This window comes from Lissotriton helveticus, chromosome 7, assembly GCF_964261635.1.
Source record: "Lissotriton helveticus chromosome 7, aLisHel1.1, whole genome shotgun sequence".
In the NCBI taxonomy this organism is placed as follows: domain Eukaryota; kingdom Metazoa; phylum Chordata; class Amphibia; order Caudata; family Salamandridae; genus Lissotriton; species Lissotriton helveticus.
In genome coordinates, this window is record NC_136068.1 from 504,812,152 (window position 1) to 504,839,253 (window position 27,102).

The 27,102-nt window shown below is 46.0% G+C and overlaps 1 protein-coding gene across 1 annotated transcript in view; it reads left to right on the forward strand.

The window, feature by feature from the left end:
• The window catches only part of LOC144768685 (uncharacterized), a 9,047,330-nt gene that overhangs the window by 1,577,147 nt on the left and 7,443,081 nt on the right, over positions 1 to 27,102 (forward strand). The window lies entirely within an intron of this gene.

Below are 27,102 nucleotides of genomic sequence, written 5' to 3' on the forward strand. Positions count from 1 at the left end.
AGTATCCATTGGCCCTCGCCCAGACGCAGGATCGGTACCCGTGTGTGATAGAAGCATCGCTTACAACAAGTGTCATGCAACAAAGGTGCTGAAACATGCATTCCAAGCCAACATAAACATGCAATAATACTAGCAAATTAAGATATTTCAAAAAGAAGGCACCGAAGCGCCACAGCGCTCTAGGAAGTGCACGTCCACCCTCCACCCACTGGAGCAGCCCCAACTTGCCAGTAACCCTAACCCTCCCCCCACCCTTAACTAATCTAAAACAACCCAACATTTGGATCAAAATCAACAAGTGTAATGGGGTATTCCCTTCAGGGTGCAGTCTAGTTGCGCACAAATCCACCCCCCACACCTCACCCCTCGTCCTGCACGGCCACATTGGGGTTCAGTCGGGTAGTGGGGGGGGTGCCTGGAATACTTTACCACCAGAAGTCCAATGTCCATCCCATGACCACCAAGCGGCTATCGAGGCTAGATCTGCGGCAGGTTTCCAGTAGATCTGAGAGGAAAGTACATGAAATGAAATATCGCCCAAGTAGGAAATGATCAGTGTTACTCATCTTCGTTCGCCGAGTGGAAGTCATCTTGCTTGTCATCGCGATTACGCCTGTCCCCAGTGCGTTCACGCTTCAGAGTTTTCACAAAGTCTTCCACCTGTTGTGGATTTGTAAAGAAGTGCTGCTTGGCTTGGTGGGTCACTCTCAGTTTGGCGGGGTATAAGAGTGCATAATCCACCTGTAGCTCTCGGAGTTTTTTCTTTACATCCAGAAATTTTCGGCGTTGTTCTTGCACCACAGGGGTGAAGTCAGGATAAATGGAGAAGGAGACTCCACACAGGCAAGGGTGCGGTTGACGCGCGCTGCCTTCAGTGCAGCGTCCCGGTCCCGGTAATTAAGGAGACGCGCGATAATGGGTCGTGGTGCTGCTCCAGGGTTGGGCCTCGGCCCCAGCGATCGATGTGCTCTTTCGACAATAAACTGTTTGGAGAATGCGTCTGGACCAATTGCAGCTGTGAGTATTTTTTCCACATACTCCTCCATACGTCCTGTGTTGGTAGACTCCGGCACACCTATGACGCGTATATTATTCCGGCGACTGCGGGCTTCCAACTCCTCATTCTTAGCCACAATGATTCGTAGAACATTGTCCATTCTCGAGAGTTGCGTCGTATGAGATGCAGTGGTATCATCGTTGTCAGAGATGCGGCGTTCAGTTGCAGCGATGCGCTCCTCATGCACGTCTATTTTTTGGACCATGGCGTCCATTCTGGAAGACATCCTGTCTACTTTGTCCACTATAGTGGCAAAGCCCTGCCTCATCTCCTGCATTATCTGTTGCAAGTCAGCCGTGACCGAGGGGGCGGCATGTTCGGGCGTCGAATTGGCCTGGGAGGTACCTGCATCCTGCGGGCCACGGAGCCCCCTCTTGGTGGAGAGCGGGTCAAACGACAGCTTGGGCTGCCTATGATCTAGTTTGCCCATTGCAGGTCTCCTGTAGGGGCTTGTCGCAGTCGGCGAAAGGCGCTGCCCACGGGTGCCACGGAGTGGGCTGGAGTCCGAGTTCATAAATGATTGCCCCTTGTTTTAGTACACTGCTCGTGAAAACCACTGTGTCCTGGGGGGGGACACCTTGCAGTAGTAGTGAGTACACAGGCAGTTTTACTATTGTGGCAAAAAACGATCCCAGCACAGGTATGGTATGTAGTGCAGCAAGCCGCTCTCCGGAGTCTGAGGGACCAGAGTTCAAAGAGAAATGGTGGTCAAGCTATTCTCAAAGCACAGACATCCCACACAGGTTTCCCTCCTCACTAGTTGCGTGTCTTTAAGCAAGGAGGGGGGGCAGTGTGCCGCCTCAAGGCACCAGTTCGTAGATCCGATGAGGGGGGGGGGAGGGTGGAAGCAGCAGTCGATCGGGAGGAAGCAGCAGTCGCCGCGGCCACCCAGGCCCCCACAGCACCCCCAGTACCTCTGAGTCTTGAAACTGCCGTGCTCCACGAAGGCTACAGGATCTTGTCGCTGTTCACCGGGTCAGGCCGCACCATGCCTGTCACAGCGTCCCCATGCAAGTAATGCCGGGCCAAAGCGGGGGCTGCAGGCACACGTCTCCCAATGTTGCCCCCAATAGCAAGCTTCCCGGCGTGGGCAGTGCGGTTCGAATTAGCCCGAGGTGTTGAGAAAAGCACCACAGCAAAAGGAGCACTGCAGGGCCCCGAGTCCTCGCGGTGCGCCGCGGTCCCACGCAGATCGCCGATCCCGCCGGCCTCAGCAGTCAGCTCAGAGCTCAGCTCCGGTCCAAGATCCCGGGCGCCGTATCTTTAAAGCGGCAAAGTGTTGTTTCATGCAAAAGACCTCACCGGGGCAGTCATAGAGCCACCCCCCCGTCCGAGAGGGGGCCGCGAAGCGTCCAGGAGGTCACCACAGCAGAGTGATCACTTTAGGGCCTTGACTCCTCGTGGCGCGCCGCGGCCTCCCGTAGGTCGCCGATCCGGCCAGCCTCAGCAACCAGCTCCAAGCCCAGCTCCGGTCCAAAAAACCGGGCGCTGTATCTTTCAATCGGCAAAGCGGATTTTTCTGAAACTTTCACCGAGGGCGCCAGACTTCCACCTCTCAGTCCGGGAGGGGTCAGGAAGGACAAAGGTGGCGGAATAGGTAGTATAAATGTCGGATAATTATCCAGGCAGCAGGAGCCTCACGTGAATGCGGCCATACTGCTTGCGCGCTCACTAGCGCCCCCAACCCTATGATGCTTTGCCTGGGATTCAATGCCTCTCCCACCCTTTGTGCTTAATCTTGTAAATAATCTGAACATGTCAGTTTGTAATTCTAAAATATTGGGTCGAACCATAGGAATAAATGCTAAGTAATGATGTTTCAATAGATGACAAGTTATGTGCAGAGAGATGAAAAAAAAAGAATAGTTGTTACATCATTTGCGCTCCATGAGGTTGAATCATGGTTTGTGCCTAAAGCATTATCACTCATTGGCTCCCCCACTGGTAGTATTTTTGGCATGCCTCTCTCTTGCCTGGCTTATTAAATTGCTATTGAACTCGACCTTTCTCTCGTGTGGGGTGTCTGTGTTGGCCTCCCCCTGAAAAATTAGACTTTTGGGTTGTGCTATCAGAGCTTGTGCCTCGCCAGGGTCCGAATTATCAGAGGATTCTGCTGAGGAATCAGTAAATGTGATTACATTCCTTTGCTAATTGAATCTGCCCCATGGGCATTCAATATTGGGGTTAGGGAAGCTTCTATTATTTTAGAAATCTCCGTTGAGGTGGGGGTAAGTCTTTTCAATCATATAGTATTGTATAACTTTCTTCACATTTGGATTTCTTGTCTTGCTCTAGTTGTGTGCACTCGGCTATTGTTTTACAAATTTCTGACAGACATTTGGCATCTGCTATTAGGCTTGGTTTTGAAAACTGTTTTTCTAATTCTATTATCTCATCTAGTAGTTTTTTCGAATGCTCAATAGCTGTATCTATGCCAAGCACCATCCAGTGCCTAGAACAAGTAGTGATGATTTAACTAAAGCCTTGTTTATATGTTCTAGGGATATTCCTAACCTGAAGGCATCTAGGTATGGTGTCTGCCTTTAAGTATTCATTCAGCATTCAAATCATAAGTTGTAGTTTGGTATATTTTTTCCTGCACTTTTTTTTTTTTTTTTTTTTTTTTTTTTTTTTTTTTTTTTTTTGGATTATAAACTTTTATTAACATCCAGGCATTCATACACAGCAGTGCGCCTACAACCATACAAGGCCGGCAGCGATACACCTGTAGTAGGGCAATTTGAGGCAGCGAATTTCCATATCCAGGGAGTGTAGTGAAGTTCAATCAATAGTTAATACACATAAGATAAAAGACATTAATCTCAAACCAGTACCCTAGGGGGGCAAATGAGGATAATATACAATCAAGCATGCGTAATAGGATAGAACAGAATCGGGTGAGTACAGCTGTAGCCTGGAATGCAGGGGGATACAGGCATTACATATTAGTGAAAGAACAATGCAGTTCCATCAGAGGCTGGTATGCAGGTAGGTAGAATATTAGAGTAGTCAGGGAGGCCAAGTCCATGCAGTGGCGTTAGACAATACCTGTGGAGGGAGAACACTGACGCAAGACATGCAACCAACATTTCAAAGGCAATGCAGCAAACAAGAAATATATAGCTTTTGTCGGAGAGGGGGTTCTATATCGGGTACGTCCCAAACGCTGTAACAGGCCTCCAATAGCTCTTTCCCTGCCCAGGCCAAATGGCGTGAAACGAGAACAGGTAATTCAAATAGACTGTGCATGTGTTGTGTCAATATTTGTTTCAGCGCCCTCCTCCCCCTGTGATGTGTCAGCGATAAGGTAGGCCTGCAGGGGACCCCAAATGTCCGCTGGTCTCGAGCGCAAAGGTACCAGTTCTGAAAACACACTATACTGTTCCTGACAGTATATCATATCATGCAGCCAAGCCTTAAACTTAGGAGCACGACCTCGGCCCCATCTACATGCTAAGTGTCTCCGAGCCAACAGTAGCGCTACATTAGTGAACTTCCTAACCGTCCGTGCTATCCGCGCTGTATGGCCCAGAAGGAATAACATCGGGTCTGGGGTCAAAGCAGTACCTATCATGTGTGACAGGCCCTCACAGACCCGTGCCCAGTAGTCCAGTATTTGCGGGCAGGTCCATGATAAATGGAAGAAGTCCGCTCCTTCCCGACCACATCTCTCACATCTGTCTGAATCGGCAAGCCCGAACCGGAATTTCCGAGCCGGTGTATAGTACATCCTATGGAGGAATTTGTAATGGATGATCTTAAAGCGGCAGCTAGACATCACCTCTCCTGACAATTCGCAGCAGTACTGCCATTGGGCATCAGTGATATCCCTCCCGAAATCATCTGCCCAGTGCCCTCTAGCCGCACTAGGCACTACTGGTGATTCCTCTCGAATGCATTTGTACAATTTAGAGACCAGGTGTGCGCCATCAGGGCTGCTCAACACCACAGTGAGCGGGGCTAAGCTGGGGGGTTCATGAGGATAATCAGGTAATAAGGCTTTCAGGCCTTCTCTGAGTCGCAGGTAGTAAAAGAGTTCCAGTGGGGTATGTTCGCCATTTCCAAAGAAGTCATCTCGAGATCGGAACTGCCCATCCCGGAATAGGTCCCCCCACACCCCAACCCCCAACCTCTTGCACATTCGGCGGAATCCTACCTCCCGTAAGAGAGTCACCTGTGGGTGGTAGGATAGTGGCATACGAGGCGAATACAGCAACGGGGTTTGCAACCTCGCCCCTATCTTGCGCCACGCCTCTATTGTACAGGACACAGTGTTGGAATGCATTTCCAGCGTGGCTGTGGGGGCATGCACCACTCCCTCCAGTGGCAGCGGGTGCGCAATCCAGTCTTCCGCTGCCACCTGTGGCATGAAAGCAGTTGGGCGTAGCCAATGATAGAGGTAGTGAGCCTGTGCACTTAAGTAGTATGTTTCGAAGTCTGGGACATCGAAGCCACCCGCTCCATAGGGTTGTGTCAAGATTGCCCAGCGGATCCTAGCCTGCCTCCCCCCCCACACCAGTCGGATAAGCTCCGAGCGTAAGGTTTTAAAAAAAAATGCGCCAGGGTGATAGGGAATATTGAGGAACATATACAAGAATCGCGGTAGTACCACCATCTTGACTAGGGAGATTCTCGCCGCCATAGACAAGGGTAGCTTAATCCACCGTGTCACCGAGTCCGTCAATTTGGAGATGGCCACTCCGTAATTCATTCGCAGTGTCTCCTCTTTGTCTCTGGAGATCTGGATCCCCAGGTAGCGGAGTTCCGAAGTGCACCACTCGAGCGGGTAATCTAGTGGAAATTCGGTAACCGCCGGCGTCAGCGGGAAGAGCTGGGATTTGCTCCAGTTGATAGAGACACCTGAAAGGCATCCGAAGGTAACAAACTCCCGCAACAGCGAGTTAAGATTAGCCTGGGGGTCCTTAACGTAAAGTGTGACATCATCGGCATACAATGATATTGAGAGTTGGCGCTGAAAACAATTGAAGGCGCTGGGCTTGTGGAGCTGTCGGATGCGACAGGCCAGTGGTTCAATAGCCATCGCGAAAAGTAACGGGGAGAGAGGGCACCCCTGTCGAGTCCCTCTCGTGATCGCGAAAGCGGCAGTAAGTTGTCCATTCGCAAATACTCTCGCCATTGGAGAGGTATAGAGCAGCTGTACCCAGGCCACAAAAACAGGGGGGAATCCCATTTTCCGCAGGATTGCGAATAGAAATCCCCATTCCACAGAGTCGAATGCCTTTGAGGCATCCAAAAAAACCCCAGCAAGGGGAATCTCCGGATGGACAGTTTGAATGAGGGAGAATACCGTGCGGAGGTTATGTGACGTGGATCTCGTGGGGACAAAGCCGGACTGATCTGGCAAAATGAGCGTGGTCATAAGTAAGGAAAGCCTGGTCGCAAGGACCTTCGCAAGAATTTTGGCGTCGCAGTTCAATAAAGATAGAGGGCGATATGAGTCACATTGGGTGGCAATCTTCCCAGGTTTAAGCAAAGATGTAATAATGACCTCTCGCATCGATCTCGGGAGTATCCCTACTTCCATGGCATCATTAAATACTTCACGTAGCACCGGAGCCATAATCTCCACGTAGCATTTATAAAACTCCGCGGGGAGACCATCATGACCCGGCGCCTTCCCGTTGCTCAGGGACATGATGGCATCTCGTATCTCTTCCAATTCGAGTGGCGCCCCTAGAAACCGTCTGTGGACATCGCTAATCCAGCAAAGTGCTATATCCCCCAGATATCCGTCCAGGTCAAATTCCCCAGCTGCCTGCGAGGTGTACAACTGTTCGTAGTGTGCCTGGAGTGTGTTGAGTATGCCATCGTTGTCTCTGTGTACCTTCCCATCCGCTGCAGTTAGCTCCAAGATGGTGTTCGAACCTCGCGCCAGTCTCACTGCCATGGCCAATGCCTTACCCGGTCTCCCTCCCTCATTATAAGCACGGGCTCGCCAGTGTTTTCCCTTAAAGTGTACTTCCCTCTGTGCCTCCGCTTCGTACTCTGATAGTTTCGCTCTGAACGCACTGTGCGTCTCCCCATCTAACCCTTGCTCCATACGAGTTTCTAAAGTTCGAAGCTCTTCTTCCAATCTGCGCAGCGTTCGTTGTATATCCTTGAGCACCCCTGAGCTCTTAGCTATACACCACCCTCGCACCGTGACTTTAAAAGCTTCCCACACCGTTTCCACACTGTCCACCGTGTCTTTGTTCCGGGGGAAGAAATCTGCTATGTCAGTCCTAAGTTCTTCGCAGAAGACAGTGTCAATCAGGATGCTGGGATGGAGTCGCCAGGGTGGACGGGGTCTGTGAAAGCCAGGCAGGTCCAAAGACATGAAAACAGGGCAGTGATCAGAGTGTGTTCTAGGTAAATGTCGAGTGGCGAGAATGTTCGGGGCCAGACCCTGGGACACAAAGATGTAATCTAGCCTTGCCCACGTGCCCGTGTAGGAAGTAAAGTGTGTGCCCTCCAGCAAATCAGGGTGTAAGTGCCTCCAACTATCGATCAGCCCCCCCTCATCAACTATCCCTTCAAGGGCCTCCCTCGCTTTAGTATGGTATGTGGAACAGCCATCCGCTCTGTCCACTCTCGGGTGTAAGGCCACGTTGAAGTCCCCGCCCCACACCATGTATCTGGAGCCTATATCCAGTATACCCCCCCAGAGGCGGTGGAAAAAATGAGGGTCGTCAACATTGGGTGCATAGCAGTTGGCAATAGTGACCGTCTCCCCACCCAACCTCCCCCAGACAATGACAAATCGACCGTCTTTATCAATTTGTTGCCCCTGCAACGTGAATGGGAGATTTCGGTGAATAAGAATGGCAGTACCTCTAGCATATGAGGAGAAATTTGAGAAAGCCCTCACCCCCGCCCATTTCGCACCAAATGTGGGGGTCGTAGTTGGGGGAATATGAGTCTCCTGCAACATAATCACCTGTACATCGTGCCTGTCCCAATAGGCCAACAATTGTCGACATTTACGCGCATCCTTCAGCCCCCGCACATTCCAGGATAGGAAATTACAACGAGTATCTGGTCTTGCGCCCATACTGGTGTAGCAAGCTATGCTGCAATAATGTGTAGTGTGAGCCCCCCAATCGCAAATCTGCAAGAGGCATAATCCAATTCGTTGCCCTCTGAAAGTGGACTGTGGCATTTTGCTCGTGTATCAGAACTTCATACAAAACATGTATCAACCAAACATTCCCCCAAGCCCTCCCCCCCTCCTCCCACAGAGGCAACCCCAACCCGCCAGTGCTAGTTCCCTCCCCTTCCCTCCCCATTCCCCTCAGCAACCAGGGATAAGAACAATCCCTGTTACAACAACAGCAACAGCATGGGTAATACCCGCTAGGGGCCATTCTAGGTGGCAACACAACAACCCCGTCTCTCTAGCCGCTGCCCATGGCAGACTAATCCCAGCCGCCAGAAGAGAGGGGGGTTCCTGACGACACAGTACATATTCAGCAAGACCTAGGCCTCAGCCCTCGCCCAAGTCGTCATGTAGGGGAGACGGACATGTCCCAGTCACAGACCCCATCCCACTGAGTATTCTATGACAGTACTCACAAATAGGATACCCCACAACATCCAATGATGTAGATGCAGCGGGGTCAGTGTTCATCATCTTCAAGCTGGTCATCTTCGCGGGCAGAATCCTCCGCCTCCCCTTGGCGTTGGCGAGCCGAACGTTTTACCTGTTTAATAAAGTCTTCAACCTGCTGCGGATTAGTGAAGAACTTTTGGCGCGCCTGGTAGGTGACCCGCAGTCTAGCCGGGTAGAGTAACGCGTAATCAATTTGTAGGGCCCGAAGCTTCGCCTTAACGTCCAGAAACTTGCGTCGCTCCTCCTGGACCACGGGTGTGAAGTCAGGATAAAGCGTGAATTCGTTACCATCACACACCAGTTTTTTGGAAGAGCGAGCCGCTCGGAGAGCTGCATCTCTGTCCCTGTAGTTGAGTAGCCGAGCTATAATGGGTCTAGGTTTCATGCCCGGCTTGGGCACCGGCCCCAGGGATCTATGTGCCCTCTCCACTATGAACTGGGGAGAGAATGCTTCCGGTCCCACCGCTGACCTTAACAGGTGTTCCACGTATACCTCCATTCTACCCACATTGGTGGATTCCGGAATTCCAACGACGCGTATATTATTACGTCGGCTTCTCGCTTCTAAGTCCTCATTCTTAGCCGCTATGGTGCGCAATAAGTTATCCATTCTAGCTAGACGTGTCGTATGTTGCCCAGAGGTGTCCTCGACGTCTGACACTCGCTGTTCCACCTCCGTCAGCCTCCCCTCATGGACCTCCAATTTGTGGACTACTGCATCCATACGAGACGACATCCTGTCCACCTTGTCCGCGATGGTCGCGAAGCCCTGGCGCATTTCACGAAGAAGTTCTTGGGTATCTGTAGAGGTGGACGCCTGACTAGCAGAGGGATTGCTGGTCTCCATTCGTTTCTGAGAGTCCGGGCTGTTGCGATTCAGTTTTTTGGCTGCATCGAAAGTAAGCTTCGGTTGCCTCGTATCAGGTCGTCCCATCCTAGCTGTGCAGGAACGGCGATGGAAGCCGCGAGTCGGACGGCAGCAGAGGTCTCACCGTCTCGACAGTCCCGTGGGCCGGCAGATCAGGTCGTGAAGCCCCCACTCTCCAGCCGCCTCCCGATACGTATCAACACCTCCGCACGTGGTAAGGAGGGGGGAATCCCAGGCAGCAAATATGTATTGGCAATGGTCGTTGTCTTAGGACACAACACGCTCCCCAGTCGCAAAAGGCAGCAGTCTGCCGGAAGCACAACGGTGCAGCCGGCCCTCCAGGCGACCCTCAGGGGCCAGACACAACAGCAAAAGAAGTGCGCCGTCACTGGACAGGTGGAATTCGTGCAGGAGTATGTGCCCGGCAGGAGGAAGAAGCAGATGTATGAAGGTGCAGGCCCAGAGTATCAGGGAGCGTGGGAGTGGCACCGCCACCGTGTGCCGCGATCAAGGATGTGCCCAAGCAAACACGTTGTAGAGGGTAATAGAGCAGCACTCCCAAAGTAGTCCGTGAGGCGTGCATAAGGTCTTTACAATGCCAGGGCAGGGGGGTATGGTGCAGTAGGACGTTCTAGCCACAGACCCCAGCCAGCAGTCCTCACATCCCACTGTCCCGTCGCAGGATAAAGAAGTGGCGCAGTGGCCGGAGCGGCGGTGATGGCAGTCGGCGGTGATGGGTCCGGGAGTCACCAGGCACAGGCAGTGCAGATGTCCAGTGGGGGTGGCCGCGCAGCAAGAATCAAGAAGCTGGGGCTCCAGAGGGCCCGGCGGTTCCAGGAAGGTCACCCAGACGCAGCCGGCAGCCCCGGGGGGGAGATGGCAGAGGCGAGACTCGTGCCCCGCAGAGACGCGCCGCACCGGGGCCCGCAGGGACAGGCAGAGGGTCTTCAGCCGCCACCCGGGAGCAATAGGGACACAGGACAGTACCTGCTCTGCCGGTAGCGCGCCTCCGCAAACGAGAAAGCCCGGTCCGCCGCACTTCTCCACAGCTCTCCGGCGTTTTCGCGCTCTTCAGGGCCTAGTTGGCGCCCACAGAGCCCCGGTCTTGCGTCGCCAGGCAGGCCGTCCCAGTGCGCTGGTGTCTCCGGCGGTAATCCCCGCTGCTCAGCAAAACGGCTCCACTGGCGGCGTGCAACGTCCGATCCGCCTCAAACTTGCACCGGAGCCGCCGCAGATGTCCCTGAACAGGCGAGGGCAGTTTCAGCCCAATTGGATGCCGATTTAAGGATCAATGGCAGGATATCGGTCGTCAGGATGTGGGAGCCTTACAAGGAGGCTTCCATTCACCAGTGCGCCACCTAGCGCCCCCCATATTTTTTCCTGCACTTCTCAAGTTGTTCTGTTAGACTAGTAGTCAAGTCAAAGACTAGTACTGGCTGGTTGAATTGATTCTGCTGAATTAGTGAAGAGACAGGGTCCTTCTAATATTTTTTTGAATGTATTCGTCAGGCTATAAGGGAGTATGGTCTGACATGCTCATAAACAAGGTACCTGTGTGTAAAGAGTGCACATATGTAGTTAGGCAAACTCAAGGGAAACCCAATAATGAATAGGGACCAAGGGTAATCTGTAGTTTAAGGAACAAGGGACCCTAATCAATGCTCTGGAAAAGGAAAATATTATCCAGGAATTATACAACTGAACGTATAGAAAACATTTTATTCTAAATGTAGCAATTAAATGAGAAAATAAGGTAATCCTCAACAAGTGTTAAAAACCACACAAAAAACAAGCAAGGGACATTGTGTGACTTTCAATATTGTACACAATCAAGGTTACTTATTTGTAGAACAGAACACTGCTGCACCCATAAAGTAAGGAGGAGCTAGCGACCATGATGGCCGCTCCGTGGCTGACCCGCTCTCTAACATCCACAGCGATCAAATTCCCTCCGGACGCCTATTTCCCACAATCAGAATGCTGCCTGATCTCAACGAGCTTAAAACCGCCTTTCTGCGATTCCGATTATCCACGTAATGTCTTGCAAAGTCCCAGTACGGGAGCGAGCTAAGATGGCGCCCGGAGATCTTCGGACGGGAGCCAGGTACCGTGATGGTGCTTATTTTCCACTTGAACTCCCAGTGGTAGCCCACCTCACCCCGCAGTAGAGCAGTACTGTCTGCCGATCCCTTGGGGATAGCTTCCTCGAGGAGGAGGTGGTTGGTGATAACCCTCTGCGGTGCTGGCATGGCGAAACCTCCCCCCCTGCTCTTTTGTGAGATGCTCAAACTGCCGCTGTAGATCTGGGGCGGAAATCATCCACGGCGCTCAGCTCATGATTCCTTCAGATAGTTCTGATCATATTGCTGCCGTAGGGAGACAAGATCGTTAATTGAAAGGTCTCCATTTCACAGAGGCTCCGCCAGGACATAATGGTGGCCGGTTGAATCGGCTCTGAGCAGAATGACTCCCAAATCTCTGGATGGGTGACAATAGCTCTGATTGTCCCCTGATGAATACCTCAGACTTGTGGCAGACACCTACGGCCTGCATCACCTCCCAAGCACACACTGGCCGTCCTCCCCTCACCCCCTCTACTAAACTCAACATCTAGTACCTCCCATACACGGCACAAACAATCCTTTCACGAGCTTCCCCTCTGGGGCAGCAAGCAGGGGAATCCATTCTCTCAAGGGGATGCCTGAATCCAACATGGTGGCCGTGGGAGTCACGATCATCAGGATAAAGCAATTGAGTGATCTCTAACTACCTGGGGGCCTGACCTCGTCTTGGCCTCCACACAAATAGACTAAACTCCTAGGCTCCTACCTTCTATTCTTTCATTCCTCACCCTTGAAACTCCTCCACCCACACTGGACTCTCCGGACTGGTACTTCGAGGTTACTCTAGCGAGGCTAGAGGTGCTCCACCTCCACCCTCCCACCCTGGCTCACCCACCTTGACATTAACTTTGGGATCTTCCTCTGACCATTGAGACCTATCTAGCTGACCGATGCCTGGTGGAGCTACCTGCTAGCTAAAGAGGAGTTGGGCTGTGGATTTCCCCCGCGAACATCACCTACCCAGCCGGACCTTGGGCATATTTTCCTTCATCTCTCTGTTGTTTTCTCCCCCTACCCTTTTTCCTTCCCCCCACCCCTTCTATGCTCCACTTTTCTATTCTTCCTATACTCTTTAAAATGTTTTTCTTCTTAACCGAGACCTTGCTATTTGGCCCTGGCCCGGTGGAGCTACCTGATAGCTAAATAGGATATGGGCTGTAGACTTCCCCCTTAGCCGTCACCTACCCAGCCGGACTTGGGCAGATTTCCTTTCGTCTCCCTGTCCTATCTTCCTCTACCCCACCTTCCCTGCCCCCTTACCCTTCTTCGCATCTATGCTCTTGAAATGTTTTTTTAGCAACTGATGTTACCTGATTCTAATGTACTGTGTAATTTTGTGGAACCTTATGTAAAGCGCTCTGATACCTTTGGGTCTAGCCAGCGCTATATAAAACTCTTTAAATAAATAAAAGCAAATTTGAAAGGGTCAGAGTGTTTTAAGTTTGACGACTTTTCGATCCATTTATCATACAAGATCATCCTCAGGATAACAGAAATATATGCCTGATTACATAAATAATAAACGGAAATTATAAATAGTTAACACCTGTAGAGATAAGGAAGAAAAAAAGGAATAGTTGTGGATAAGTCAGGTCTACGAAAATATACCTTCTAATTTAGTACAGATGAAATCTCTGTTTTTGACTTGATGATTATTAAACAATTTAAAAAGAAGGCACTTACTTGCGTGGCTGCCTCCTCCTCTGCCTGGCCGCTCTCCTTCCTGCTCCTCACCGTCCTTCTATGAAAAAACTCCTACATTGTACGTCTTGCGCATGAATCTTGAGTCATCAACGTGTTGGCATTCATGTTGAAGGGAATTCCATAGCAGATGAGTACGCTAAGTCAACAGTCCGCACTGCTGCGGTTACTGCAATCACTCGTTCAAGTACGAGAATAAACAGAGACATCACTGTGGCTGTCAATACTTCTCGCAATGACACCCACCTGCCGAAAGGTTTTCCACTCAAGTACTACGAATTAGATGCACAAAATATCCTGTATGCTCAGATTCCAGGAGTTGGGGATAGAGTAATACCAAACGCTGATCGTAGTTTGGGTTTAATACTAGCTGCACATGAGGGTCTGGGGTCAGCACACACGGGTCACTGCTGCAGTTTTATTACTAAAGCATCGCTGTTGGTGGCCTGGTCTTATAAAACAGACCAAGGATGTTGTCCTCAAATGTGACATCTGCCAGCATATGAAGGGTTCCACCATAGCAGGTCCTCCACAGACACCTCTATTGATTTCAGACAAACCTCTAGTGGTTGTTTATTTGGATCACTGCGGCCCCTTACACTCAGATGGGGCTTACAAGTACATCTTGGTGTCGGTGGATTCATATTCCAGATTCCTGTGGGTTTGGCCGTAGCGCTTGGCTGATGCTCAAACTGTTATAAAGGATTTGAGAGTCTTTATCGAGGCATACTCAATTTGCACACTACATTTCAACTAGATCCCAGTGTTTAGCTCTGTGCTTCCAAAAAAGCCATGGGAGGTTTGGGTGTGGCCTTGCAGTACTCCTCCCCCTACCATCCTGAGGGAAATTTGGTAGTTGAGAGGAAAAACCGTGACTGAAAGCAGTCCTTAACAGCAAGAGTATTAGGCTTGGGTGGCAGTTGGGTCAATCACCTGTATGGGGTCCAAAGGGAACTCCATAGCATGCCAAGAAAATCCCTAGGGACTTGAACTCCTTACAAACTCCTGTTCTGTGTGAGAATGTGGGTACCAGATCTTGATAATGTCAGCACAGTGGTGGCGGAAACACAATTTGACATCAATGAACGTTTGGCCGTTTTACAGGAACTCAGTGAATTTACTGGGGCACACAAACCAATGTCCAAGTAAAATGCACCACAACTGGAGAAGTAAAGGTTGTTCTTGCAAGACAAGCCTGGGTCCCCAAGATTGAGGACTTAGAGAGAAAATTGTGTGCAAGAAAGCGTTTGGACCATCTTACAGAGTGCCTGTACCGGTCTTGGCTGTTGAAGATACTAGAACTGTACTTCTTCTACCCCATGCCGGTCATAGAGACAAATGGTTTGTCTCAATAGATTTGATCAAAGCAAACTATGTGGCCAATTCTCAACAGTAGGCCACGCGGGCTCCTGGGTAGCCACCACACTCCTCTCGCTACCATTCAGGAAGTTCAGATGGAAGCTTTAAAAACCACTGAAGATTCCCCTCTACAAAGAGAATCTGTAAACAAGAGTGAAGTTATACTGCTTCCTGTTGAAACAACTACAACTGTACAGTCAACAAGTACAGAAATCTCAATTGGAAAGATTGACGATGTCTATTTGAATATGCCACAGATCGAATCATCTCCCAGTCCTACAAAACGATCTGAGCTGCTAAAAATAGACTGGATGGCGTCCGGCTCCTTCGTGCATTATGACGACTTCTCATCAGAATCAAGTGAACCTGAGCTGCCACCACCGCCTCTCCCTTTCAGACTACAGATGTATACCCTATCTTTGGATAAAAAATACATACTTTGTTGCTCCACGGATACATCTTTGGATCACAATTGGATTACTATTCCTCTGGATTGGTTTGGTGACGGTCTTTTTCCTACTCAAGAACAGACACTATCTCCCAGGACAACTTGTGAGCTTGCTTCTGAAACCACATGCATCATCGCACTGTGAACAAAGGGACCTGTCCCTGGTGAACATTACAGCAGTTCCATTTCCCGAAGGAATAGTATGGGATAGGGTATCGTATGATGTGTATTAACCTACTGAACTTTTACAAATTCCATATTTGTTTAACATTTCTCTAAATTATATCATCACCTCTAGGACTTTTCTTTGATGATTGGGACATTGAAACTGTGCATAATTTGCTTGCAGATCTAGAGCAATCCGCTTTATTTTCAAATGATGAATTGTATGATGGTACATCTAATTTTGATGACATGTTCTGTTATCAACATTATGGTCACCATTTTTTACACAAAGCTAGTTTCCCACGTGCTGTTTACAATTACACTCAATGGGAATACTGCCCAATACCTCTAAAGGTAGTTCAAAAATATTTTCACAAAAGTATGCTTATTTTTCTGGTTTTATGCTAGCAAACACAAATCTTATGTACTCTCTTTCCTTTATTTCCCAACTGTCTGTTCAGGGTTTTGACTTTTGGAAAGATACCATAGACACAAAATCTGTCTGGGGGACAAAAGATTGGCAGGTTTAGGGAACTGAGGCCTTCTTTAGAGCATGCCTCATACCACATCAAATGATTTTACTGAATAAAACAGTGCAACAAACTTCCTTGTCTTGTAATAGCCAAGATGAAGGATTTGAACACGCCTCATATTCCTGTGTTATTACGCTTTGAGATCTAAAAGCATCTAGCACACGTAATGGTTCTTTTAATTGAGCAGATCCCTATTGGAAGGGGTGGTTAGTTTGGCCTATGGACACAACGGGTGTCAATCTAGATTCCTGGGTAATACCAAATGGCTTAGGATCAATAGGCCTCATCAGCAATATGTACAAACAGAACACTTTTGGCTGGTGACATCATATGGTGTTGGAATTTGTGCCTTGATTGGCTAAAAACCTCAACACTTTCTCAGGTGAAACAACAATTGTTCCTTCTTTCTGATGATATAGATCTCAGAGATAGGCCCCCAGAACCCACATCAAAGGTGCTTCTTGTATGGAATAAACAATGAGCTGTGGAAAATTTCCTTCTCAGCAGGAAGCTGCTGAGAGATTGCGCGAGATTGATAGGGTTGATTTAGAAAAAGTCTTTGACCTTGTTTAACAACGGTATGACCACATTGTCATCCAGAATTTTTTCACTAGGCAACATAGTGTCTTCCGTAATTGACATTATACAGCAAGACATGTCAGTTTTATATCATGGACAGTCACAATTACAGTCCATTGTAATACTGAGCTGGACGTTGTAAACACTTCATTCTGGCCACGTGCCGTGATATTACATCAACAGTACAAGTCTGTTTTCGGCATACAATCTAGCAGAAAGACAGATAGTAATGGCATGCAGAGATGCCAAATATACCATGTTGCACATTGAAAAATTAGACCAATTACCCTTCACCGTGGCTGAGACACCATCCACCGACTAGTTAATCCATGATTACTTCACCCTACCGGTCACGACTTTCCAATTCCAATATTGTCTCCAATACCAGCAGGTAGGCAGATACGAAGCGCTAGGGGAAAGTTATGTGCCTGGATACTGGGAGTTACCATTCAGGTTTAGATGCAGGGATGAGATGCCAAAGTTTTCCTTAGTGGTTCTGACTGTGAGGATGCTTTATGTGGGTCTCTAGTTTGCAAGGACATTTGTCTTCATGGGGCATGCAGTGCTTCAGTGGCAAACTTGTCCTGTTATCTGAAGGGTTCCCCGGCTGTCGTTATTCACCCAGTTGTCAAGCTGCTCTCGAATGGGAGCTATTTCATGATGAATGATCAAGGTTGCTGTGGACTGAAACTGGGCATCGCTTATCTGGTGACGGTTAAATTCATAGTCGCTTATAGCATATAAGTACTTTTTCCACCTGCCCGCACAGTTAGGGAGGCAACACTGTGGACTTCGATAAATGTTTCCAGCATATGCTTTGATTCTCTGAGCAACCTGAAAGCCATGACTTCTCAAAAGGATGTGGCCCAAACTTCAGCCAGTGACATGTTTAATCTCCAGGTTTTAAAGTCCTTGTCTGAGAGACAGACACTATTCGCCCTAACTTTCCACTGCATTATGGGATCTGGTCCACCGTATCTTTAATAATCTGATAAGAAGAGAATAGTTCACTTTTTTAAACCTATTGGCTGTGAACTGGTTAGCACCTTTCAGACGATTTTTGGAGTTATACCCTCTTTCACACACTCCTTGTTGGTAAGAGGTTTTGGCGGTCTCCCGCTTGTTCTGCTACTTGTGGCGGGAATTCCGATTGAAATGTTTCTGCTCTGCAATGGCTGTCCAGTTCAGACATTACTACGAAAAGGTTGTTCCAACACTGGCCCTAATCTTCAAATACTGGCATACATCCTACTGTCAATCTAACCTTGGTGACAGATATACGTCAATCAAATTTATTATATAGTTTTTTTTATTTTCAATTTGTTCATTAGTTTATGTTATTCATTATTCTTTCATTTGTAAAAAACATTTCATCACACATTCATTTTTTATATAAACATTTTCAAAGTACATGGCAAATACAAAAGATAATAAATATAAACAAGAAAATAATACAATATACTACAAAAAGGTACCACCTGATCACATACACACAGTCTCAAAGTACTACCACACTCACACCCATACTTCATTCAAACCACACCAACAAGGGAAAAAGGGAGAACTGAGTCTTAGTTGGCAAAATCTTCACGCCAACTTGAAGGTCTCAAAAGCCAGCATGAGACCCCGCACCAGGTCGACGCGCGTTTCGGCGGCTCAAGGCCACCTTCCTCAGGACCTCTTTTGTACACTCTGATTCAATATGTCAGGGGACGGTTAAAAATAATTTCATGTTCCTAATACGTGAATCATATTTCCATGAAGGACCACCAACTTAGTTGTTTCGTCGTAAAAAATCACTTTTGAGACACCAAATATAGAGGCAGCGAGAGGCCAGATCTTAGCATTGGTAAGGTTCTTTATGAAAGTGCATGTTAGCTTTTTGGCCAAACAGCAGCTTGCGTTCTTTTATTCCAGGTTCGAGATAATACTTCAAATTGAATTAGCTAGGTAGGGACAAAGATCGCCCACTACGCCCGTCGGGAATCAAAAAATTGTCTGTCGTACAAATAACCGCTCTCCTCTACCTAATGTTAGCTTGGTAGGGACAAAAGTCGCCTGCTCCGCCCGTCGGGAATCAATGAGTCGTCCGTCGTACAGATAGCCGCTCTCCTCTGCCTGGTGTCATTGTTACATCGTTGGCTGTCCAGTTCAACCCAGAATGCAGATAGCACTGCTTGAGCTATGGTGCCGTGAGCGCATGGTACACTGCTTTGGCACACCTCGGTTTCGAGAACTAAATGAGCACTGGTTCTTGTCCTTTTGGGCTTTATGGCTTCACTGCTTACAACCTGATTTCCATTGCCTGCTTTGCATCCACAAATGCGTATTGGATGTATGCCTAGGATCACAATTGGTTGCGCCACTGGACATTGAAGTACTGATGGACCCCTTAAAGCCTATGGGCATTGTTGTCCGCAGCTTATTCAATTGCTGACGAATGCATTCTTCAAGCCAACCTGGGATGCTTTGGCTCCTAGTGAAATGGACACTGGCTCAACAATGCGCTTACGGGATGCAGCGGCTGCTGTGGAAATTGTATGGAATCACCTTTGCTCCATAAACCTGCTTTGAGGTGCACCTCTGGGACCGTCGTCTGCTGTTGTGGGCAACAGCAATGTTGCAGCCACTCTGAACACATAAACAATTGGCTTTTTCCGTGTGCGTACAATTTGGCCTGTTTTTTAAACAAAAATTAATCAAACAGTTTTTTGCTATTTCTTGGCACCATGGCTTTCTGAGTGCTTGAAATTTCAAATAGTATAATTACTTTTAGGCTTTTTATTTTTTATATTTTTAATGGGAGGTTGCTTTTAGATGATTTTAATAGTGATTTTTCAATTTTTTTAAATATTGTTTCTTTATAGTCTGTAGGCTCTTTAGATAGCTTTAAATATATCGACCCTTAGTATGAGGAGTGGGTGTTATGATCGCAGGTTAGGCTCATGTAGCGGAGCTTCTCATTTCTTACATTGTTCTCTTTTTCGCAATAACATTTCTGCCATGAATTTGTGCACTTATATGCATGCACGATAATGTTGGATTAGTTGCTCTGAAACTACTTTGTTTACACATCTAGCTTCACGCAACATTATCATGATGTCTCGGACATCATGTACAAGGCCTCTTTACGCACTATGTACAAATGTTGTTCTATCTTCATCCATGGGTGACAGGGCTATCTACATATCCAAAACATTGCTAATCTACAACGTAGATCGCCAGGCTGCTTTTTATTATAAATAATGAGCATCTCGAAAGATTAGCAGAGGAGGAACTTCAGCTGACACAGAGGGTCCCTGCATGCTTAGACTTCACCATGCAGCGGTCTGACATCTCCATGAGGCTTGTCCAGTTTGTGACTAAGATGGGTCCTTAATTCTCTCCCGCCAGGTAACGATGTTGGATCATCCCTAGGGAAGATTCTTGGCTCTACACCTACATAACCTCCAGGTACACTTAGAGTAGGGTTTGCATATCGGAGTACACCTGATTACTGCCTTGTTTATATGCCTGCATATACACTGTTTTAGCACCATAGCAGAGCTGTACCTACTATTTACTCATTTGGTGTTTATAATCACTTTCATCTGCTTCTGTCTACAGATTATTGCAGCAAAGGTATTCTATACAATAATAACGTTGGTTCAATAAATATATTGAAAATGTCCCACTGTGTGTTCTGTATATTTCTCTGAGCACACGTAAGTACGAGTGACTGATCAAAATGTTCGGATCTGTTTGCTGGAACCCTGAGGTGTCAGGGTTGTATTGATCAGTGGTTGCCAGAAACCATTCGCTCCTTGGTACAGATAGGGGAGCTTATGGTGGCACTGTGAGCAAGCTGATCTGTAGGCCAACATGTCATGTGGGGTTCCCGGAATCAGTCTAGGCACCTCACCCAAAGTTTATGTTGTCCAAACAAACGTGCAGGTCCTATGGATTAGTGGGATCTACACAACAGTTGTTGAAGATGTTTTGGAAGGACTCAAAAAGTCCACGCAACAATAAGGGGACCATCTCCACCTTGGGATCTCAACCTAGCACTGTATAGAGTAATGGGTCCACCATTGAAAGCCATTCATAGAGATATATTGCAGCATCTTTCCTCGAAGGCTATTATCCTGATTGCAAATACATCTGCAAGAAGCATTAGTGAACTACAGACTTTATCAACAGAAGAGCTTTTATTATGTTTCACTCTAGTAGAGTTGTTTTAAGAACTCACCCCTCTTTCATACTGAAGGAAGTATCTGATTTTTACATCAATCAAACCATTACTCTCCCAGTAATTTTACTAACCCATCTACACCAGCAGGGAGAACACTGCATTCACAAGATGTTTAGAGAGTCTTAAGATTGTACTTAGAAAGAAGTAAGGACATTAAAAAAAGCTATGTCTTATCTATGAGCACATCACAAGAGCTTTAGCTACTTGCAAACAATTTATTGCAAGATGGAGAGCACCACATATAGCATTTTGTGATCAACAAGAAAATATATGCTTACCTGGTACACCCCAGTACTATTCCACTAGAGAAAAGGCAACTACTACGAGGTGGATTAGGAATGTCCCCATCATGGAAATCTGTAGAGCTGCTATCCAGAGATCTGTTCACACATTCCCTAAACACTACTGCCTAGACTCAAATACTCAGGCAGAAGCTATAATAGGCCAGAAAACATTTAGGAATCTTTTCAAGTGTTGCCCCAGTGATAACACTCTTTTTGTCTACAAGTGTTTAGTAGTTCCTTCCTGCCTAGCAACAGCTATATACATTATATATTAGCTTGCTACTCTATTCTAACTTTTGTAACTATGAATAAATTATCTGATGCAGAGTAAAAGGTTACATATGTGTAGTCCTTTTTCTGCATCGTAGGAATCTTCATTGAAGTCATAAATGACCCACCCACCTCCTCAGCTGTTGAACTATATAGTCAGTCAGATATTCTACAGTAATTCTATACACTATCAAAAAAAACAAAATACCTAGCCATGGAAAGCAACTAGCATTAGTGCATCCATGGACACATACTCTACTTACTGCTGTTACCTTGAAAGAAAACTATTCAGAAAGTTATTCCAGGGTCTGTGCAATGCGGCTGAGTGTTTATGACTTCAATGAAGATGCCTATGATGCAGAAACAGTAATACTAGTGTGTTACATTTTCTTTTCTTCCTCTGCACCATCATTTGTTTCTTAAAACTCACTTAAGTGGCTCTCTCTTTTACACCCTCACTATAACTGGTGGCCTCTGGGTCTCTCCCATTGAGGTTGATGGCCAAGCTCAGAGTGCATGGTCTGCACCCTATATCTATTCATATTTGGCAGGTCCACTAGCCAGACCATGTGGGTATACCTGCACTCCTCCCCAATTTAGGGGAAGGCACTCCATGGCACCAAAGCAGCAAGCACCCCGCAGATGCCACCCTTTTATGACTGTCTTGCAGCAGTGGTGCCGGGGAATCCCACATTTCTTAGGCAGCCATGGGCCAGCTACTCTTAGCAACTCAATTACGAATGCAGGGTCAGCTCCCATTATATCCTTACATGCCACCATCTTGTCCCTTTGCTAGTACAGCAATGATTGAACAGCTTACTTCTCATGCACAATAACGTTTCACACCGATTCATCCACCGCTTTATCCACCAATGTGTTGTCTCCTCATTGCCTTACTAAAAGACCCAGAGTAGATCCTCTGCACCTGGGACCCTCGTTGCCATGGTCACTATCTTCTAAAAAAGACTGTTTTGATTTGTAATATCTCAGGCCAGGAATGGGTTAAGCACTTCATTCATGTATATATCAATTGGGGAAAGATAAGGAACGTGAAGGTATACTACAACAGTATTTTGTCCACCCCACTCCTCTCCAAGTTACTCTGCAAGAAGTAAAGGATGCAATTGGATTCAATGCAGGTGGTTGAGCTCCAGGCCCTGACAGGATTCCCATGGATCTCCTTAAATGTAATCTGGATCTATGGGATCATTACTCATAAATGTACTTAAAAACTCCTTCCTAGCAGGATTTCAGAGTTCTGAACCCTCGCTACGATCATGCCGATTTTCAAGAAGGGAGATAGAGTGTCACCTAAATGTTATAGACCAATCTCCCTTGTTGATAGTTCTGTTAAGATCATGAGGGGAGGGTGACTTTAAATCAACTGTAGATCCCCTTGGCAGTATTACATTTTGTCCTGGGCTAGGTACAGTAGAGCAGTGCTTGAATTTACACATGATGGTGAGTAAGTACACTATTGCTAAGCATTACCCACTGTACCTGGCCTTTATGAACCAGTCATCTACTTTTGATTGTATGAACATGAGTAAATTGTAACTGATGTTAATCAAATTAGAGTAGAAGTCCCTTTGGTCATTTTTTTATTCACCCTTTATGAGCAACTAGGGGCAAGGGTACAGTATGGACAGGGGAAACTCTGATATCTTCCCGCTAGCAATTGAGGTGCGCTAGGGGTACGTTTTGGCACCCCTGTTTTTAAACCTTAAATTTTAATGACTTGAACACAAACTTAACTAGCTGTACCAGGGATGTGCCTAAAATTGTCCACTAGGCCGTCCCGGCTCACTTATATGCAGACAACACGGTTTTGATGGGTAGGAGACCCCGTGCACTGCGTATTTTAGTCAAAGCGTTTGTTTAATTCATGTGTACCCTTGATATGAAAACTACTTTTGGGAAATCCCACATAATGACCTGTGGGCCTTGTAGGAAAATCTCGACATACTTAAACCAGAATGAATAACACCTTAGCGCAGCACTGAATATTAGATTTTTTGGGTATGTTGTTCGATTCAGGCCATTCCTGGCAGCCACTAGTGAATACAGCACGTCAGAGACTTGGAAGAGCGGCATGTTCTCTTTTTAATCTTCCCAAGAAGGATGGTAGGACCACCATCTCCGCTATCTTAAAGCCTGTAAAATGCAATGTGTCCCACCACCAAGATACGGAGCAGGGGTGTGGGGACCCCATAATGTTTCTGCCATGCAGATAGAAGAAAATAGGTGGTTGATGAATCCCCGGCTCTCGTGCTAATTTTATTGTGCATACTCAGTTGAAATTAGATTATATTTCAGACACCATCAAACTGTCTCCTCTCCTGTTTTGTGTGAGTGTGTGGAGTAATAATGAAGCAAGTTCTAATAGAGCAGTGATAGTGGATTGTCTTAGCCAGGATAAGGTGCTTTCCTTCCCATGGTGAACTGTCAGTAAATCTTTTTCTGGCATTGGTCTCATCAGATTGTTTAGTGCCCCTGGTTTCATTATTAAATCTGATAAGAGGGTTGTCAAGTCCAGGTATGCTAAATTTATTTCCACACAAAGAACCCACGAAGCTCTTAGAAAACATACCGTTTGTAACAATTATCTCACTCTTGTGACAGGAGACATAGTACAGCACCCTACTCTGAGCTCACACGTTAGGAGAAGTCCCTTCTTTTTAGGTTGATATCTGGAACGGTTTCACTCTTAATGTGCTTTTCTGACGAGGCAAAGACAGCTCACTGCCTCCTTGCTCCTGCTGTGGAACGGCAGAGCAATCTTCGTTGCATTTTACCTTCTTTTTCAGCTTTTGTCGCACATTTTTCAACTTTGTCTCAAACTCAGTTTGAAAATGTTAGCCTTCCATAAATGCAGAGAGGCCTTAATTTATCTTCAAATGCTAAAAAACCCAGATATCTGCTGTAGTGTTTATTGTTTTTTTTAATGGCCAACCATTGCAGAATGTCCATTGAGGGATTTACGTGGGAAGGTCAGGTGCTGAGACAGAATATCGATTTGGAAATGTCGACATACACAGATATCGAGTTGGAAATATCGTGATTCGGAAATATCGACAGCAAGAATTTCCCGGTCAAGAATATCGAATTTAAGGTACGAAATATTGTTTTTAAAAATATAGAAGTCATTATTGTTTGCAAAAATATAGATGTTTAAAATAGCGATAATTTAATTAGTGTTATATACTTTAGTTGATATTTTAAATGTATGTGATATATGTTTTTTGTATAACTATTGTTAATATTTTTTAATATATGTGTTACATTTTTAGTAGTTATGAATTGTATTTTAATAAAACTGCATTTTATAGTTCTGCAGCGGGTTGTGTGTTTATAAGGGAATAATGTGGGAAGAAATTTAATTATATTAATTAATGATTATTTTTAATGTATTTAATTTAGATTTTATATGGTAATTGTGGGAAGTAATTTATTTGTAATAATTATTGGTTGTTAATTAATATGAATGTATTAATCAATAACTAATTATGGTAATTGTGTAATTCTTTTTAGGTGTGGGTTGTGGGTTTATAGGGGTAAAGGGTGGGACGTAATATATGTTTAATTAATTAATAATTAGTTGTTAATTTATATAAACTAATGAATTGAAAATTAATTATGGCAATTGTGTGATTTCTTTTTAGGTGTGGTTTGTGGGTTTTATGGGGTAAAGGGTGGGAAGTAATTTGTTTTTAATTAATTAATAATTAGTTCTTAATTAATATTAATGAATTGATAGTAAATTAATTACGGAAATTGTGTAATTAATTTTAGGTGCGGGTTCTGGGGTTTATAGGGGTGAAGAGTGGGAAGTAATTTATGTTTAATTATTTAACTCACACCTAAAATTAATAACACAATTTCCACTTTCAATTTTCAATCAGTTAATTAATATAAATGAACAGAATCAAAAATAAATAACTTCCCACCCTTTACCCCTATAAACACCACAACCGGCCCCTAAAAGAAATTCCCCAATTAACATAATTAATGATGAATTAATTTTATTTAACAACCAATTAATACATAATTACAAATAAATTAATTCCCACAATTAATGTGTAAAATCTAAATTAAGGTTGGAGGGGGGGATCCGGGAGGTTAATGTCATTTGGTTCATCCGCTTACATATGTTGATTGCTGCCACTGTGATTCACGATGATCTGCTTACGGTCTCTCCAGTGTTTGGAGTACTGTGAATGTTTCCGCAATCCATGTTTGAAATGCCAATAAAGATGGTTTTGAAAAAAAATAAATCTAAATTAAATACATAAAAAATAATCATCAATTTATTATTATTAAATTACTTCCCATCCTATTCTCCTATAAACCTGCAACACGCTACGGAACTAAAAAATGCAAAATGTAACTAAAATAAAATTCATAACTACTAAAAATGTACACCTATATTAAAGAACCTAAACAATACTTATATAAAAAAACATACATCACATACATTTAAAATATAAACTAAAATACAGAACACTAATTAAAAAATCGATATTTTAAACATCGTTATTTTTGCAAACAATAGTATTGACTTCTATATTTTTTTCAAACTATATTTCTTACCTTAAATTCGATATACTTGACCACGATATTCTTGCTGTTGATATTCCTGAATCACAATATTTCCAACTCGATATTTGTGCAAGTTGAAATTTCCAACTCGATATTCTGTCTCAGCACCTTCTTTTTCCTAACGGCTGAATAAAGATTTTGAACTGACTGATTGACCATAATTTGCTTTAAAGATCCCTCTTATTTGTGAAAAGCCAATAGTTATATAAACTCCTGGTTTGTATCTGGGGATTCCTGATTTTTTTTTAAACTTTGTATACGCTCCTGTTTCTTCACATGTACTAGGACAATTCAATGGTAAAATGCGTATCGCTGCTTGAGGAGTCCTTTAGCCATCACAGTGGAAACGGGACTGGCAGCCAGACATGCGGCGGTCCCGCAGCCCTGATTCGGATGTGACCGCCACACTGGCGGTCGCATTCCGGAAGTTAACATTGTGACAGTTGCTGCCCATAGCCGGACCCGCCGCAATGTCCAAATGACATGACGTGCATTCCCATGCACAACATGGTAGGCACCGCGAGGTGCCTGCCACTGTGTGCATAGCAATGTAGGGGGGTACAATAGGTACCCCCCAAGTTCAGCCCCCCACCCCCCCCGGGGACAGCAATGGGCCCCCAGAGCGATTCACCAGCCAAGGCCGCCATGGAAAGGCCTGGACAGCAATACAACCTAATATGGATGTCGGTGCCAGCTAGGCACCGCCACCATATTAGGGGCCAATTCCGCCCAGCCGGCAATCGAAACGATTGCCAATCGGCGGAAAAGCGGCGGACGCACTTTGCGTCCGCCGCAAAACCCCCGCCATATTACTATGGCGGGGGTTGTTTCACCCGTTATGATTTCGTGACGGTCGCCACCGCCGGCTCAGCTGAGCGAACGTCACAACATCATACTAAGCCCCTCAGGGTTTTGTGTTTCGGTCTTTCTGCCTGCTGTATTTTTCATCCATGGCTTTCTTTGAAGGAAGTGATTTGCTGTCATTTGCTGGCCCTAGCTGCTCATACTTTGTTTTTGTTTCATAGTGGGCATGCTCTTGCTGCAGACTTTTACTTCTGCCTGCAGTTCAGTCAGAAGTGTATCAGCCTTTTAATCTGAGGTTTCAGGGCTCAGATCCCAGTCCAAGTGGCACATGGTCTGTTCAGTTCGTCCTCCTCTCATGTTAGGGTTACTTCTTTGTGTGGCAGCGATGCTTAGTAAATGAGTAACTGTCTTAGTTATCAATAATATATTTCTGTATTCAGTTGCAGTTCCCTTTAGAATCAGCATGTACTGT